This window comes from Engystomops pustulosus, chromosome 1 (genome assembly GCF_040894005.1).
Source record: "Engystomops pustulosus chromosome 1, aEngPut4.maternal, whole genome shotgun sequence".
NCBI classification, from domain to species: Eukaryota; Metazoa; Chordata; class Amphibia; order Anura; family Leptodactylidae; genus Engystomops; species Engystomops pustulosus.
Window position 1 is genome coordinate 44,446,029 of NC_092411.1, and position 18,271 is coordinate 44,464,299.

An 18,271-nucleotide genomic window follows, 5' to 3' on the forward strand; every position below is an offset into this window, starting at 1 on the left:
CAATACTGATCTATTCTTATGTGGAAGAACAGCTTTCAATCCCTGTAATAATTTGGGATGTGACTAATATCCCTTCACACCCTACGCCTATACCAGAACATTTTGTTTCAGTGAAGCTGGGTTCATATATATTAGTTGTGACTGTCTTGTAGTATACTGGAGACAGTCACAACCAATGGCATTTGGGTGACCCAGATGTTCCCATCCAGCGCCCATAGATAAAGAATAACCAGATGAGAAAACGTGGCTTCTTCACAGATCCGCCATCTTATACCACAACAACTAGAAAGAAAACTATGGGGCCCAACATGGTATCAGTTTGCCTCTGGATTGTCTCCCCCATGCCAGATAGAAGCTGAGATGGTGACCCAACATATATGAATGCCTTACCCTTACTAACAAAATACTAATTTCTCAGCAAGACATTGCTATTAACTATTACAACTGTAACAATGAAAGATCAAAGGATTGTGACAAAAGAAGGGATTCACAACTGCACACAACTCATGGGTTGATATTTATAAAAAAATATAAAGTTATTATAGAAGACCAGGGCCTTCTGCTTGGCTGGGGGTATGTGCCTTTGGGTGCCAAGTGTATACAAGTTCTATAAATCCTAGAAATGACCGTCATGAGAATAGGCTTCACGTGATAGAAACAAACACAGTCAGTAAAACAGTCACATGACTAAAACAATCCATAAAATTAAAATACGATGTACCAAAATCCACATCATAAAGGTCAATATCAGATTTTGCCATGGAATGTGATGATTTTTTGCTGAAATATGTAGGTCAAATTCCAACGTGTGAACATACCCTTACTGGCTGTAATGCACAAGAGACCAGTACAGGCAGTCCACTAGGTTACGTACTAGATAGGTTCTGTAGGTTTGTTCTTAAGTTGAATTTGTATGTAAGTCGGGACTGTATATTTTATAATTGTAACTCCAGTTAAAACGTTTTATGGTCTATGTGACAATTGGATTTTAAAAATGTTGGGTTGTTAAAGAACCAGGATTAACAATAAAGCTTCATTACAGACATCTGTGATAACTGTTACAGCTGATCATTGTAGCCTAGGACTAAAGTACAATAAATTACCAATATCCAGTGATCCGTTTGTAACCAGGGGTCGTATGTAAGTCGGGTGTTCTTAAGTAGGGGACCGCCTGTATATGATATAATAATAATTTGTATTCTCCTTCACAGCCCTAAATCAACATATAACCCTATGTGTAAAGTAGACAAGTATCACAAAAGTCTCCAACACGAGTCACATCTATTAGCCAAATGCTAATGGGCTAGGCAGTTCTAAAATGTGCACACCCTGTTTTAGTCATCCTAGACAAGAATGGCATTTTCTATGACATTTCATACAACAGATGAAGTCATTTCTGAAGTTATTGCTGGAATGTTGCAAAGACTTTGTAGGCCATAGGATAGGACAGCTGCTATATACATATATTATTGTAAGACATATACCTTATAAATTAGTAATAAGCCAGTGAGTCTGGGGAATACATGTGTAACTTCCCCTCTAAACTATTATTTGTGTATATATATAAATATATATATATATATATATATATATATATATATATATATATATATATATATATATGCTCACACATTTTAATAAGACATAGAACTGATGGTGAATGGTCTCCTGATACACAGTATCCACTGCTGTTCCTACCACCTTATTCACACAGCAAGCTGGAAACCACCCGTTACCCTGTTTAACCCTGTACAATGTTAATGCCTTATTATTAAATGTCCATATGCTTCTTTGTGCCATAGCATATGTGCTTACCAGGCTTACTTAATACAAAGGCCCGAGTGTTACATCTTCAGGTCTGTTCCCTCGTCTTTGGGGATATGCGTTAAAATGAAATGTGAATATATTCTGCTGAATCCACTTCTTATTTCAATCCTAGTTTAAACAATAGGACGGATTTGTAAATGGGTGAAGAGGGCAGGTTTAGGATTACAGTAAGACTGGATCGTATAAAAGAGCCGCTCTGTGTGTAGTGTTCAGACTGGGTAGAAAATGTCGGCTAGTGTGGATGTTTATTTCACAGTGATGTATACAGATTGTGATTATCGGTGCTGGCTTGGGGCCTACCATAGTAGATGGCTTCCATATCATAGATGTCATATTTTCGCATTTCCTATTTACAAATATCAAGGGACTCAATTTGCTCTTACAGAAACTGCAACTTGATCATTTTCACAGCTATATTTCAAAGCAATATAGAAGAGAGGAGTTTGGTATATTGTACAACCATTAGATGAAGAACTAATGGCAGATACATAAACTCAGCTCTGCTATACATACACACATGTATAGTCACAAAATAACAAAGTGCATACATACAATGCACTATGTACAAATCCCATATTATTCCCATCAATAGATTACCGTATATATATATATATATATATTACTGAAAGGTATCAAATTATAGATGCCTGAGATGAGCAAATCATTCAATTGATGTTTTTCCAATTGTCTTGGAGATCGGTAAATAACCCCTCCAGTTCTCGATGGCTAAGTTCACACTACTGTTTCAACAGGTTTAACGTATCAATTAAAAATCCAATTAAAAATGTAAATTTTATGTCATCTGTTATGTTCCGCTTAGGCAGGAATCCGTTATTCATGCGTTTTTTAGACAGAAAAAATTACATTGGCTGCAGTATTTTTCCTCCTTTTGAAATAAAATGCATGGATAATGGATACCTGCCAAACTGACCACAACGGATGCCATAAAATATACACTGATGTCAATGGGATTTTTAACTGATACGTTAAACCGCCATTCTTTACCTTTTTTAATGGCAGAGAAGGTAAGGAATGGAGATTTGAATGGTAGTGTGAATTTGGCCTCTTTCATCACTATTTTATGTATTTTTACATTTTTGCTCGCCCCTCTGCCTTCGTAAATTTCCATGAAAGATTCACCCAAGGCAAATCAGAAAAGATTGGGTATTAAAATTGGTGGCGGAAAAACACCAGTTTTGTACCGAATCAATGAACCAACTTATAGATTTGCTCAACTCCAATAGGAACTGTGGAGCACTTTTCACCAAAGACTGGCCTACAAGCTATGCCCCAGGTTATTTCTTTAGATTTTAGACACTTTGCTAAACAGTTTTGCAAAGTCTCTAGATAAAGGGTTCAAAAAGGTGGCAGCTGCATTAATGGAGTGTGCTAAAATCCAAGCAAAAGCCAAGCAAAAAGGTAAAATACAGTAGAGTGTCAAGAAGAGGCAAACTCTACGAGCCACTCTGTCTGGAGCATCATCCGATGGCCTAGCTGTCTAAATTAATAACAGTAATTCTTAATTTGTCCTAATGTGGCGGTAAAATCATTTGAATAAACGTTTTATCTTAGCGTACACATTAAAAAAAATGTAAATAATGCCTTCAAATGGACATTAGAGTCCATGTACTGAAAGGTACAGGGCACATGTACACAATCATCATATATACAGTACAAAGATATCACAGTCACCAAGAGACCGCATTCTCTAAACAACTCAGTACAAAGAAAATATGGCTGTAAAAAAAAAGAGAATTCAGTTTTACTGTGACGATCGAGAGTCACCATTGAGTAGTAATATCCCCAGATTATTATTAGGAGAGGGGCTCTGTGCCATGTGGCTTTGTATGTATGAGCTTTTGTTTGATTTGGACTAGGCCCAAAGCCTGGAGTCTGCACATGAATCACTACATAGCCAGAGATTATTTCTTTACATATTCCGAGAATAATCCTGCATATGGACAATGACTATAGGGGCACCTTTACATAAGATAGATCTTATCTATTTCTTCAGAAAAAGGATTAGATGTGTAGATACATCAGCCAGCACATGTATAGAAGTGATCTCATGTCTAGGAGCTGCCTCACATAACAATACTCTTATAGATGTGACATCAATCATTACTGATAATCCATACGTCAATAATACAGAAAGGATCAGTCGGAATCCTTTACATTTTGTCATAGTCATATTTTTTTCTGAAATGAATATTCTGTAATGGACAGAATATATGTCTTTGTCCATTATTGTGCATTGTTATAGATATTTACGACTAGGGATTGTTCCAATATTTTATTGTGCTGTACACAACACCTAAATAAACACTATGATAATTTATGGGGCAGCCAGACAACATTGCATTGTTTATCTACATCCATTACAAAGATTATGTCTATAGTCAGCCTGGCCTAGTAGGATTCTGCAAACCTACCCTAAGCCATACAGCATTTAGGTATCTAGATCATAAACACAAGAGAGATAATAGTAAGAGATAATTCGTAGGAAAAACCATAAAACGACATAACAACTAGGCCCATAATGAACAAGCATTAAGCTAGTACACTTATAGTATGGCTAAATATGGTCAAGAAAAATCCATAATCTAATAATATAATAGTAAAATTAATTACTTCTTTCCTATATATATATATATTGAGAGAGAGAGAGAGAGAGAGAGATGTATATAATGTTATATGTAATTTACTTCCAAGCAGACACAATTTTCATCAAGAATTTACAAAATCATTTGCACAAATCGCTACAATGGGTACACACAATGCTCTGTATATATTGTATATATTGCATAGATATATTGCATGTATAGCAATACATATAATTATTGTAAATGTTATTGAAAAAGAATATAGTTGGCTTAAAAGGCTAAAATTCCTAGAAATGATTAGAATTTTTGCTCACCACATTATAAAAGACATATTTAAGGGTCGGTTCAAAACTGAAAAACAGATTTATATCAAATTAGGTTTAATAAAGTCCAATTCTACAAGACAGCAAGTTGTAAGAGGAAATCTAGTATGCATCTATTTACTAGCCCTACATGATGCCCACATTCATAGGGTGTTTCTTAACCTTTATCAAAGACAATTGGATGAAAATACAAATGTGCCATAGGACAGGACCAGGTTGGGGCTGGGATGAGATCTATACATCTGTCCTGAATCTGACTAAATCATGAGCTGATGTAAGGATCCATTGAGCTCTTATAGCTCTGCCCTCATTATTCTCTAGGATGCTGTGCACATTATTTTTATTGTGTTGTGTTGTGTTGTGTTCTTTTTTTCATTTTCCTTTTTTTTTTGGAATAACATAAAGACACATTACCTAATGAACTCTATTGCTTCAAATGATAATGGGATTTTAGTTCTTTGATCAATCCAAAGGCAGCATTTGTTCCCCTTTTGGCCTCATTTTGCAAACGCAAAGACTTTGATAAATAGACCTCATGTTGTCATAATTGTGTGTCTTCCAGTTTAGTTTCCCAGCACTTGAATATGTGGGCTCTATGCAGGACAATTTATTATGACAGCACGTTATAATATAAATTGTGTGTGTGTGAGAGTCTATGGATGTATATGGCGAGAAAATAGGGCCTTGGTAAGATTATATATATATATATATATATATATATATATATATATATATATATATATAAGGCTCACTATATATATTACATGTAAATATATATTTAACTTATATATTTATACTACGCTACAAGTATAAATTGTCTGTGTGTGTATGGATGAATAGATGGATAGGGCCAAGTACACACACACACATATATATATATATATATATATATATATATATATATATATATATATATATATATACTCTATTTTATTATATATATATATATATATATATATATATACTCACTATAATATATATATATAGTCACTATAAAAAAAAAAAATATATATATATACACACACACACACAGGCACACATGTTTTATGGCCCTTATCACATAACCTCTCCCACAAATCCAAATAACAAAATAACCTAGAAAATCTCCTAAAACCCCCCACCCAGAGCATATCATTATTTCCACAGCTAAGTGGATCATAATAACATTTTGTGTCTCTCCTGCCCTGATAATATATAATACTTTCCACAATATGCCTTTACATCTTTAATATACCAGGAAATAAATTGCAGGAAAATATGAAGTATGATAATAACCTTATATTTTAGGATATCCAAAACTAAGACCACTGCCTTTGAATAGAAATGTTGCACAATGCTTCAATGATCCATTGTAGTTATTTTATTTATTTTTTTGCATTTATTATGTTAATGTTTGGTTACCATCCAGGGTCACATTTATTCTTATTGTTTGTATATGATGGATGTAATGATAAATTCGGCATCTAAATATCTTACTGGTTATTAAACAAACAAAATGCAGACAGTGTGCTGCTGCTAAACAGTTGGTGCTCTCATTGGGGAGCCTGCAGATGGCTGTGGGTGGGAAATGCCTGCACTTTCTTAAGCTTTAGGATGAGCCCTTGCTGTGTGTCACCTCCCCACCCCCTCCTGTCACAGGCTGCCGGGGCATGGCATTGCCACTTGCCCCTGAGCGTGGGAATAGGAGCGTCCAGCCGTTCACATCTCTCCTGCATTCCGTTTAACCGAATCAATTAGGCAAGACAGCCCCCCCCCCCCCAACACCCCCTCCCATCCTTCTTTATCTATCTCCTCCCCTTTCCATTTTTGTCACTTGTGTCTACGTCCTAATTATTTCAGTTTGGGATGCCAGAGCTGTCTCCTGGATAGATCTGCCCAAGCTTACACAACAACAAGGGCATAGGAGAGCAGCCAAGGGGCACACGTGGGCCCAAATGTCACCCTCATTCCCAATGCTAGAAGCAAAGTAAGACAGGACACTTTAACACCCTGACAAGGGGGATGGCGATCTCTTCTCTATCATGTCTTTATGCTCCACTGAGCTCTTCAAGGAGACCCCCTTCCAAGACACAAGCATGCCTCATAGATTGTAAGCTCTTGCGAGCAGGGCCCTCATTCCCATGATTTCATCTGACCATGATTTTGCTCTGTGATGTTTTATTTTTTTTTATAGAATAAGAACATATTCAGCCATAAAGTATATTTTCATGCTCTTTGTCTATTTTATTTAATAGGAATATTTATTCCCCAGTGGTACAAAAGGAGTATAAAGTCAATGTACAATCTGACTGCATAATAAAATAAATTGCATCCATTAATATAGGTTATATCCTGCAAAATGTAGATATGTAACTATTTTAATATAAGTTATATCATGCATAGTGTATAAATAAATAGCATCCATTAATATAGGTCATATCCTGTAAAATGTAGAGATATGTAGCTTTTTTAACATAAGTTGTATCCTGCATAGTGTATAATAAATAGCATCCATTAATATATGTAATATCCTGAAAAATGTAGAGATATTAAGCTTCTTTTAATATATTTTATATCCTGCATAGTGTATAAATAAATAGCATCCATTAATATATGTAATATCCTGCAAAATGAAGAGATATTAAGCTTCTTTTAATATATGTTATAGCCATTGTGTACAAATAAATAGATTCCATTGTAGTTATATTTGTTATATCCCTGGCAACAATATGGCTACAAATTAATACGACCAAAACTTGTGCTGCCTATTGTCAGCACATATGGATATATACAAGTATATGATCATGTGTGTATTTAGCTCCACATTAATTATTTTCTTGTTTCTCCCTTATTTTATAGGAGGCACAGTCAATTAATTCACATATCTGTATATCTTCAGAGTTCTCTCTATAAAGGATGCATTAAAACCATGACTGGTTCCCCCTACATCTCCCACCCCCTCCACCTTGTCCTGGCAATGAAAGGGTGCAAAAATGAATGCATCAAAAGTTGCATATACATTACCATCCATTTCCATGAAGGCTTTGCAAATAAAACCAGGTCCACAATTCTCCCATCATGAGGTCTATATAAAATCTATACAGTTATAGGTCCTTTAATATATGCACTTGGATCAGTCCTTTTCCCATCAGTCCCTCCTATATGATGAGATGTATTGGAAGGAGTTTTTACTTTCGGTTATCTAGCTTTATGAAAAGCGATAAACTCATACAGCTAGATAACCAAAGATAACAACCACTTCTAGTCTACGAGGTCCAGTCAGGATATCCACATTCCCTGGAATCAGTGCCTGGTGGTAACAAGAATCCTTTTAGGCAAACACACTGCTCATCCCCTGCCATCAGCTCCATAACCAACCATAGGGATCTGTTGCCATCAAAGTTTATCCCCAACTTTCCTCCTGGTGAGTTATTCCTTTTCATGATAATCACCAAATAGATGCAGCAACCTCCAGCAGCAGCTCCCAAGGTGCAAGGGGCAGCCTCCATCCCTTTCCAGGCCTCTATTTGCATTGTAAATTGCTTCATACTCCCATATGAAGATGTAAAGGCTTCATAGGGTCCTCCACAGACACAAAATCCCATTCCAGTCCAACGTGACAAGATGATTCAATGGTCTGCTCCTGATCCTCCTGTCTCATGCATGCCAGGGCTTTTTCTCTTCCCCCAAATGGTGGCAGCTCATAGTATAGTGTATGTTTAGGGGGGCAGCTCCTTGCAGGATTCACATGAAGAAGAAGAAGAAGGAGATGCAGTGTTGCTGCCTTGCTGCTGTTGCTGCTGCTGTCTGAAAAAAGGAGAAAAGGGCCATCATTGGAGGGAGGGGGGTTGGAGGGGGCTTTTCATTTGCCAAAAAAAAATGTGGACCAGCCCGGCAAGGTCAAAGGTCCCGGACAGCAGGAGACCAAGGTAATGATGATGTCATGAAGAGGAGAGGAGAAGGGAGAGCTCAAGTGCACGGCTATTGATATGCATGAGTGATCAGCACCAGCAGCTCCTGGACAGCTCCCAGATCCTCCATCCACAGCTATGGATTGTGTGCCCAGACCCTGGCAGCCTGGCACAGCTGCCCAGGGCTCCCCCTTCCAGGGACCCAATCTCCAGCATCTCTCCTCTGCACATACGTGCAGTGCAATGAAGATGGGAGGCAGGTTGCCTTTGCTTAAAGCCAGGGCCTTGTTTGTTTCAGACTGGGAATCAGAGCTGTGAGCCGCAGTGAGTCAGTGTGTCATTACAATGCCACTTCCCTATGGGCAGACACACACAAACATATACATATATATATATACATGTATTATAGTGACACTATGCCCTGCCAATGTGACTGCCCGAAAGACTCAATCTAAGCAATGCCAGACTGCAACAGGGATCCACAACTAAAATATATAGGTGGATATCACTGTCTATTACTAGAAAGGGCACTGCATGATCATAGCTGCAAATATCAATTTTTTTTAACATTAGTGGAGCTAAGATAACCAAAATAGCATTATAAATGATAATAATTTATGTGCATACTTAAAAATATAGAATACGGTCACTTAAAAGCAATGCAATCTCACAGCAGATACATGCTGGCTGCTGATATATGTATATATGTTCCATGACATTCTTATAATTTAATAGGCATATGTAACTTTTATATTTAATACAGAAAAATGAACAAATCCTTTCAAACCAGCTACTGCCAGTAATGATATTGTTAGCTGGCTCCCAGTCCAGCATTGTCACTGCTGCTATTACAGTGTATACAATGCAGCCAATCCCCCTGTGGCCTTGCCTAGTTATTATATAAGGTAATGGACTTTACACATAGGTTGACATTATGTATTCACCTGCAAAATAGTGGGGGGTTGGGGTATCATGTAATAATGAAGTATCCCAAACACAATTAAAAACGCTGCCAGGCTTCTTTTCTGGAATACAATCTCTGCCAGGAACATATTTACATCACAACATGTCATTGTAACATTAGCCCAAAAATATTTATGAAATTGGCCTAATACATAAACTATAGTGCCTCCTGATAAAGAAGCCTTATTAGGTGTGATTTTACATAAAGGCTTGCACTAAACCTGCAGCATTTTCTTCTCCTATCTTGTCTCACTGGTCATATATGAATGCTGTAATGCTGGACATCAAGGGTTAATCAGATAGTATTGGATGTTTATGTGATCATAAAGGCCTGGCTCCTCTATGTGACGTCACAAGAAACGTCTATATCGCTGCTTTATAATGCTACTGGCATCATCTGCTACACCTGCATTTATATCTATCTACCTTTCTTTCATACGTTATAAAAAGATATACACAGAATACAAATTACCTGCACTGCTATATAGTGCCTCAAAACATATGAACATAGAACTATCACACATAGAACTATCACTATCTATCTATCTATCTATCTATCTATCTTAGATCTATCTATCTATCTAACTATCTATCTATCTATCTATCTCAGATCTATCTATCTATCTATTCTGTCTATCCATCTTCGTGTTGCTGTATACACAGATGAAGGCTGTATCACACATGCATCTCAAAAATATTGCAAAAACAAATTATATAAAGGGATAATATTTACCTCAGAACATAGAGCCGTGTCCACAATATTTACTGGAAGAAAAAAATATTTAGGTTTTAGCTTTTGGCTAATAACACCACATCGCACAGAACTATCTATTTATCTTTCCTTCAGTATCCTTATATATCAATCATATGTATGTGTGTACATATATATATATATATATATATATATATATATATATATATATACAACTGCTTGTTCGATATTCAAACATAAAACAGCAAAGTATCAAATGAAATAATAAAATATGAATAAACATTGATGAAAATCGTGACAATCCCTATTACTCCCGAAATAAACTCAAGGTAACCCTAATCACTTAGATCATAGCTAAAGGTTTATAAAAATATATTTGGAAAAGGTTTGGAAAATATATTGTCACGATATTAATAATACTATTAATAATACTATCCCTTATAGAAACATAAATGTTTCACTTCAAGCTTGTATTAATAATACTAATATTCATAAAAATAATCATGGCAGTCCCATATCTACATTTCAATGTGTGAGAGCTGAGGATTTGTCCATATATCAGACAAGGCTTGTGGGTAAAGTCTAGGCCTGATACACAACCTTGCACTGGGCTTAGTGAGCTCCAGCTCTGTCTTATTTACAGCAAGCAATGAACTTGGCATTGAGCACGACAGAGCAGAAAAGGTCAAGAACATGTAATTAATATCATATAGATTTGCTCATTTGTTTCATTACAGACACAAGGGGATTCAATGCATTTCCAATTTCAATGTAATGTCTATTATTCGACTATGCTTCAGAAAATTAAAAAGATCAAAAAATAAATACTTTCATTTTTTTGTACTTTTTAAAAAAAATAAAATGTATTGTTGATGAGAGAATGAGGATGATGGGGATAGTAGTAGTTCAAATTTAATTGGATGCAATTTAAAGTTTGGCTCCAGAACACTGATTGGTGGCTTATAATATGTCATATCAGGTCAGATGATCTCCAGAGCAATAAACTAGGAATTGTTACAGTGCAGGCCTCTTGATCAGGAATCAGAATTAACACGTGGTTACCATAGTAATTACTCGACTTCCTAAAAACTGGATGTCAGATCCCAGCAACAGGTCTGCCTTGATGAAGACACAATCAATTAGCAAAGCCCAGAGCAGAGTACAGGGAATAATCCACAGTGGAACATCCCCAAATATCTGGTTACCAGGAGCCAGGACACATCAGCAGTACCAAGCAGGAAGAACAGGCTGCAAGTTGATATCCTGTGAAAGTTCCCATTAAATAATAAGTAAACTGAGAATGAACTTGTCCCTGGATGAAGAATAAAATGTACTTACAGTGTATAGACCCATTCACCATCAGCAAGAATAAAACATCCCATGCACACAGTAAATGATCCTCCGATGAGAGATGCAGCTTAATCCTATTGTAGAGTTGTTGTTTAGGTCATTCCCAAAAAAAAAAGTGGGGGGGAGGGGGTACCCCCCTGAGATATATGCTTAATAAACACTGGCTGGAGAGTGAAGTGTTCTAGAGAAGGGGTCTGTAAGTTTTTTGGGGGGGCTGGACAAGGTCTTAGTCCAGCCCTCTCTGCTGAGGAGGACGTGCTCTGAAACCCAACCAGTTCCCCCCTAATTCTTTTGTTAGTGGTGAACTGAAGCCCCATTGTCCAGGCCATTGGCACGGTCTTTTGCAGTTCCAGCATTGTCACAGATAATGAATTTGCTCCAGCCCCTCTCATAGTCCTCATGTGGCAGACGGAACAAATTGGAAATGTCTGGTCACTAGAAGATCACTGCTGCCAGACTCCAGCATAGAGGGGCAGCACAGCAGAGATTTACATGGCATAGCCACTGATTTATCGCCTCCTTTGTTAGGGCACAACTCAGGCTGACTACATTGTGAGCATGCTCTCTGCGTGCCCAAATATTTTATTAATATATATATATATATATATATATATATATATATATATATATATATATATATAGTATTCACCTATATACTTAATATTTTCTGGTGGCACTGACAGGGTTAACCCCCGTATTGATGTAAAGTAGGACCAAGTTCCTGAGATGACTGTGAGCCTGTGATGAGTTATAGGCGAGTTTAGACCTGTCCGTGGGAGAAAATGACAAGGGGATGGGAGGGGGGGTGAGTGGAGGTGTAGGGGGGTATGACTGGAGCAAATTTAAATTGGCTTCAAGATTGTGACTGTTAATGAGAAGTGAAGGGAGGCGATAATGAGAGAGACAGGGCGAGAAGAGGAGAAGGAAGAGGGAGAGGATTGTGAATGTGAGGGCTCTGAACATAGAATATTCATATGTGCAAATGGCAGAATGAAGCTCACAGATGCACCAGGGATTTGTCTCTGAGTGTGCACTCACACTCAGGGAGACGCCAACAACTTCTGAATATTTCCACACTGCGTTTCTGTACAAGACAAGGCACAGTGCACAGAGCTAGGGGTGGAGGCTTTGTGTAAGTGTGTGTGCACAGTGTATTTGCAAGACACCAGAAACATAGGAATTTTGTAAATGTGTGTACATGTTGTATCTGCAGGACACTAGCGATATAGGAATTGTGTACATGTGTGTGTACATTGTATCTGTAGGACACTAGAGATGTAGGAATTGTGAGTAAATGTGTGAGCACATTGTATCTGCAAGACACTAGAGATATAGTAATTGAGTAACTGTGTGAGCACATTGCAGGAAACTAGAGATATAAGAATTGTGAGTAAATGTGTGAGCACATTGTATCTGCAAGACACTAGAGATATAGTAATTAAGTAACTGTGTGAGCACATTGCAGGACACTAGAGATATAAGAATTGTGAGTAAATGTGGAATCACATTTCAGGACACTAGAGATATAGGAATTGTGTAAATGTGAGAACACATTTCAGGACACTATAGATATAGGGATTGTGTAAAAGTGTGAGCACATTATATCCGTAGGACGCTAGAGATGTAATTGTGGAAATGTGAAAATGCACTTCACTGCACAAGACTAAAGATTTAGCAATCGTGTAAATGTGTGTGCACGTCGCATCTGCAGAACTGTAGAGATGTAGGAATTTGATATTTTTGTGTCTCTATTGCATCTGAAAGCAATGTGCACCACTGCAGAACACTAGAGATATAGCAATCGTGTATAAGTTTGCACACTGCATCCACAAAATACTTGATATGTAGGAATTGTGTTGTTTGTATGTTTGTATGTATTTTACATCTGCAGAACTCTAGAGATACAGCAATGGTGAAGGTTTGTGTGTGTGCACATTGTACCTGAAGGCAATGCTCTCTCATACAATTTTTGTGACTTTTTAACGCATGGATTATATAAAATCCTCGATTATTCTTCCAAGCAGCCCACTTTTAGCAATTCTCACCACCTACATATTTACCTGTTTATATCTGATGTATATCTATATATATGTTTGTACATATACATTTCTATAAGGAACTGATTTTCTTTCTTTTAATAAAGTTACAACTTACATCACAAAAATTGTAAAATTTAATATAAAGCTCGTATTAAACGTATTCACGTTTAATAAATAGGAAAATATTATAGACTGTTTAGTTTTTGGTGTAGGAGAGATGAATGTGTATATCGTTTGCACTCCTGGATTACTAGTAAAGTTATGTGGTGCATTCTTGTTTCTATCTATCATATAATATCTAATATATATTCATATACATTAATAGTTTTTGGTGCAGCTAATAAATTCAACAAGACACCCACTGGGCTACTTTCATTGTGTTGATTTCATTCTTAGGTGTCTTTATCACAGAAGTGTAGATACCGACAGAAATCATAATGCCATAACATAGAGTAGTGTATATTTTACTATTGCAAAAATGAACCCTTCAAAATTAAGAAAAAAAATACATATTGTATAACTCTAACATATTGGTAACACAACTAGGCTTGTATACCAGCAAGGATATAGGTACATAGGTAGATAACTGATATATATATATATATATATATATATATATATATATATATATATATGATGTATGAAAGAGAGACAGATAGGTACATAGATAGATAGATAGATATAGATTGATAGATATAAACTGGATGGATGATAGATACATACATACATAGATACATAGATGGTTAGATAGATAGGTAGATAAATGTATCTAATGATGCCATAAATTAAAATGTATAGGGTTAATGTGCAAATAAAGAGTAATTCCATTATATGCAGCCTCTCCCTTGTCTAATATGGCTGCCTACAGGGAACAATACATTGTAAGAAGATATACAGGACATAAAGGTAAGATCTAATATATGCTGACTATATAAGGTTTTGCGTTGTGAATCATTTCCAACAATAAAAAAATGACAATTTTCCAGATTTGCAGAAGTCATCCCTTCCCTGTTCTGGCTGAGCAGTGTGGGATGATCTTAGTGTATACATGCACATACATGACACATGTGTGTATGAGAGCATGCACCCTGCACTAGGTAGTGCTCCAGTGTCTCCCTCCCTCCCTCTCTCCCTCCCTGTGTGAGGATGAGGCTCAGCCTCCTCTCCTCCAGCCTCCACTCTCAGCTCCTCCAGGAGGTCACATCCACTGACGTCACCGCCCAGGCTACATTTACATACATCAAGGAAATCAGGGCATTAAAAACAATATATGCTAATGGTGCTGAGCTCTGGAGATGGCTGCCACCCTGCTCATTACCTGATCCCATGTATTTATCTATCTAAATACAAGAAACAAAGCAAGAGGCAAGAAAAGCCCAAGATGAAGCCCAGTGTCTGCCTGTGTGTGTGTGGCTGTCCATGGTGCTGAATAATAACCTCTTCATCCTCCTCCTCCTCCTCCTGCTGCTGCTGCTGCTGCCAGCCTCTATTATGTATAAATACTGATGCATATGTAAAGGTAGATTTGCATTTTATTCATTTCTTATTTTTGATATATTAAAACACCTAATCTGAGCTCCTCTGTCTGTAGCAGGAGCTAATCTGCATCTTTCTGGCTTTGTCATAGAATAATTTATTATTGATGTGGCATCACTTTAATGGAAACTATGCAGAGAAGCTAAAATACATTGGATGACTGGTCAGATATTGGTAGAGATAGGTATAAATATGTATAATATATATGTATATATTTTATAGATGGGATCCTTCACTGTCTATCTATCTGTGTAGAATGTATACAAGGTCTGCAAAATAAATGCGACACCGATTGTAAATTATTTTACTACACATATTGCCCACTACACATATGTATATATATATATATATATATATATATATATATATATATATATATATATATATATACATGCTTCTTATGTGCATCTTAATGTTCCATTTCCCATCTTGTGCACCCAGGTTTACCTGCAGTCTCATGGAAATCCACAGATAATACAGTATAAAATGACCATATCAGCACTGCTACATTTTTCCATATGATAAATGTAGATTATATGATTGTGTAGTTGTGGCTATGGGTATGGGTAAAATAGAATACCTAGGTAGCGCATTGTCATTGATGCCAGTGTCATACCTGTATAACTACTATGGTACGATGTCCCTCCCCAAATAGTCCCATGCAAATGTATATCCATATGTAGATACAGAGCAAGGGTGCTGACACCAGGGAAGGTGTGTGACTGGGAGATATACTTACTCATATACTAAAAATAAAATGTCATCTAATGTGTTAGGTTATTATATGGGTGATCTCCATATAGATGGAGTTTTATATAATTCTGTGTAAAAATATAGATATATAGATAGATACATAGATAGATAAATAGATAGATAGATGATAGGCAGATAGATAAATAAATATATATATATATATATATATATATATATATATATATACTATAGATAGTTGGATTATAGATAGATAGATAGATAGATAGATAGATAGATAGATAGATATTAGATAAGTAAATAGACATCTAGACAAATAGATAGATAGATAACCAGATAATAGCTGTCTATGTAGAGAGATAAATAGAAGAAGAGTAATAGTATATCCCTATACGTGGTAACATTGTACTGGGTGATACATATGTACAAGTGTGTTGTTGCTGTCAGGTGAATTTCCCATGTGAACCCCAATTATTGTGCCCCCACATCAGACAGACACACAGATGGCACTGCTTACCGCGGGGGTCGGTGGAGGCTGGTGGAGCTGGCACACACTGCTGGGTATCCTGGGCATGTCTCTTTGGGCCTGTGCCCTATTTGCCTGGGCCACAGCTATGTCCCATTCTGCATGTAGTGCTGGCGGTGCCTGAACCCGCTCCCCCTCTCTCCTGTCTCCCCCTGCCCTCCTCCCTCCTTCCCTCCTTCCCTCCTCCTATCCATTGCCAGACTCTGCCTGCGAATCACAGCCCTGGTGACTGGCATTTGAATAAGAGTTTCATCCCTCCAAACACCTGACTTCTAAACACCCGAAAACTGGCAGACAAGGCTACACTATTCACCAACCCAATAGCCCAAACTCCTGCACTTCTTCCATACAGTGCCCATCTAGCTGCCATCATTGTGGGCACCTTCCTGTGTGGGCACTGAGCTGTATACACAATACACTAGATCCTAAATCCAATCATCCCTCCTTCCATCTATCTAGATAAAATGTCTAATATTTCCATTATCCTGTGTATCTAGATCTTTTCCTATACCTTATATTATATGTTTCCTTTCTTTTTCTATATTTACCATTGTTTCCATTAGAATTCATAAACATTTTACCAAATACAAATGTATTTGCAAATATAGAAAAGAAACGCAACAAAAATTTTCTTCCCAAACGCAACTCTATAAAATAACACACATTTGGTCCTAAACTCGCTAATTTTGACACCGATTTTTACAAAAGAATCCCCACTTAAATTCGTCAAAAATATCCAGTAGATAACAGCGCAGTGTATAAAGAGGGGGGTGGAGGACAATTGGGGAATATTCAGATTCGGCGGCTAAAATACAGTCTATAGGAATGAATGACCCGCTGCAGAGTAGGGGAAGTTGCTAGGTCACCGGGAATTTAGGAAGAGGAATGTGCGCCAAATACTGTCCCACACTGCGGTATAGTCATAAAGTAGAGGTATGAGTGATATTTGGTTTGTGTTTAATATAATTTATATATCTGTTTATTTAGATTTATCGCTGAGTAACATTATCTGTACTATATATCTACATACATATAATTGACCGTCCTTATATGTAATTATTTTACCTCCTCATTTCACATAATCTTATATATAATTTGTCTGTCTTTGTAATATATATATATATTCTTTATCTTTTTCCGTGTTGTAGAATTTTAGTTTACAGTTTTTTTTCTCTCCTTATTGTAGTTCTCCAGGCCCCAATCTGTCTCCTTTCCTTCTGTGTAATATGTTATAATATGCCACCATCACTATCACCACTCTTCCATTTCATAAAAAAAAATTCAAATAAAATAATAATAAAAAATTAGAATAATAAAAAAAAATCGAAAAAATTGCAATTCTTTTCTGCTTCATGTCGATTCTTGGGCTTGTAGCGTTTATGGGCTTGAAGCAAATAATTGCCTGGATATGGACTCAGCGGGTGACTGGTGAATGGCACCGGTGCTTGGGGTATGGAGGGGGGGTTATTATTGGGGAGAGCAGTTTCTGGGGTCTGTCTGGTTATGGGAGAACAGCGCCATCTGCTGGACATAGTCAGGAAGGTTTGGATAGAGTGTGAGTGCAGGTGCACAGAATATTCTTGGCTTCTATCGGAGATGTGAGGATTCATCAGTGGGCACTAACCAGGACTGGTTCTACTCATCACAGACCATTAATAGATGAGAATTAGTCTCATCCAGTGTTGCGGTATTGGGCACCAGAAATAGATTAATGAGGGGTCACTGTAGACAACATTTCATAATTTTTTGTAATATTGTAGAAACAAAATCATATTTTTTTTTCTGATCTGT

The 18,271-nt window shown here is 36.9% G+C and overlaps 1 long non-coding RNA gene across 2 annotated transcripts; it reads right to left on the reverse strand.

Moving 5' to 3' along the window:
- Positions 1-6,535: 6,535 nt before the first annotated feature.
- On the reverse strand, positions 6,536-16,602 carry LOC140120248 (uncharacterized). 2 transcript variants are annotated; one of them, XR_011853641.1, is made up of 3 exons: positions 16,472-16,602; positions 10,340-10,371; positions 6,536-8,539 (listed from the first exon to the last, which is right to left on the reverse strand). It is a non-coding gene; the product is annotated as an uncharacterized lncRNA (long non-coding RNA). The 2 variants fall into 2 exon arrangements; XR_011853647.1 differs by lacking the exon at positions 16,472-16,602 and adding an exon at positions 11,657-11,997.
- Positions 16,603-18,271: the final 1,669 nt, after the last annotated feature.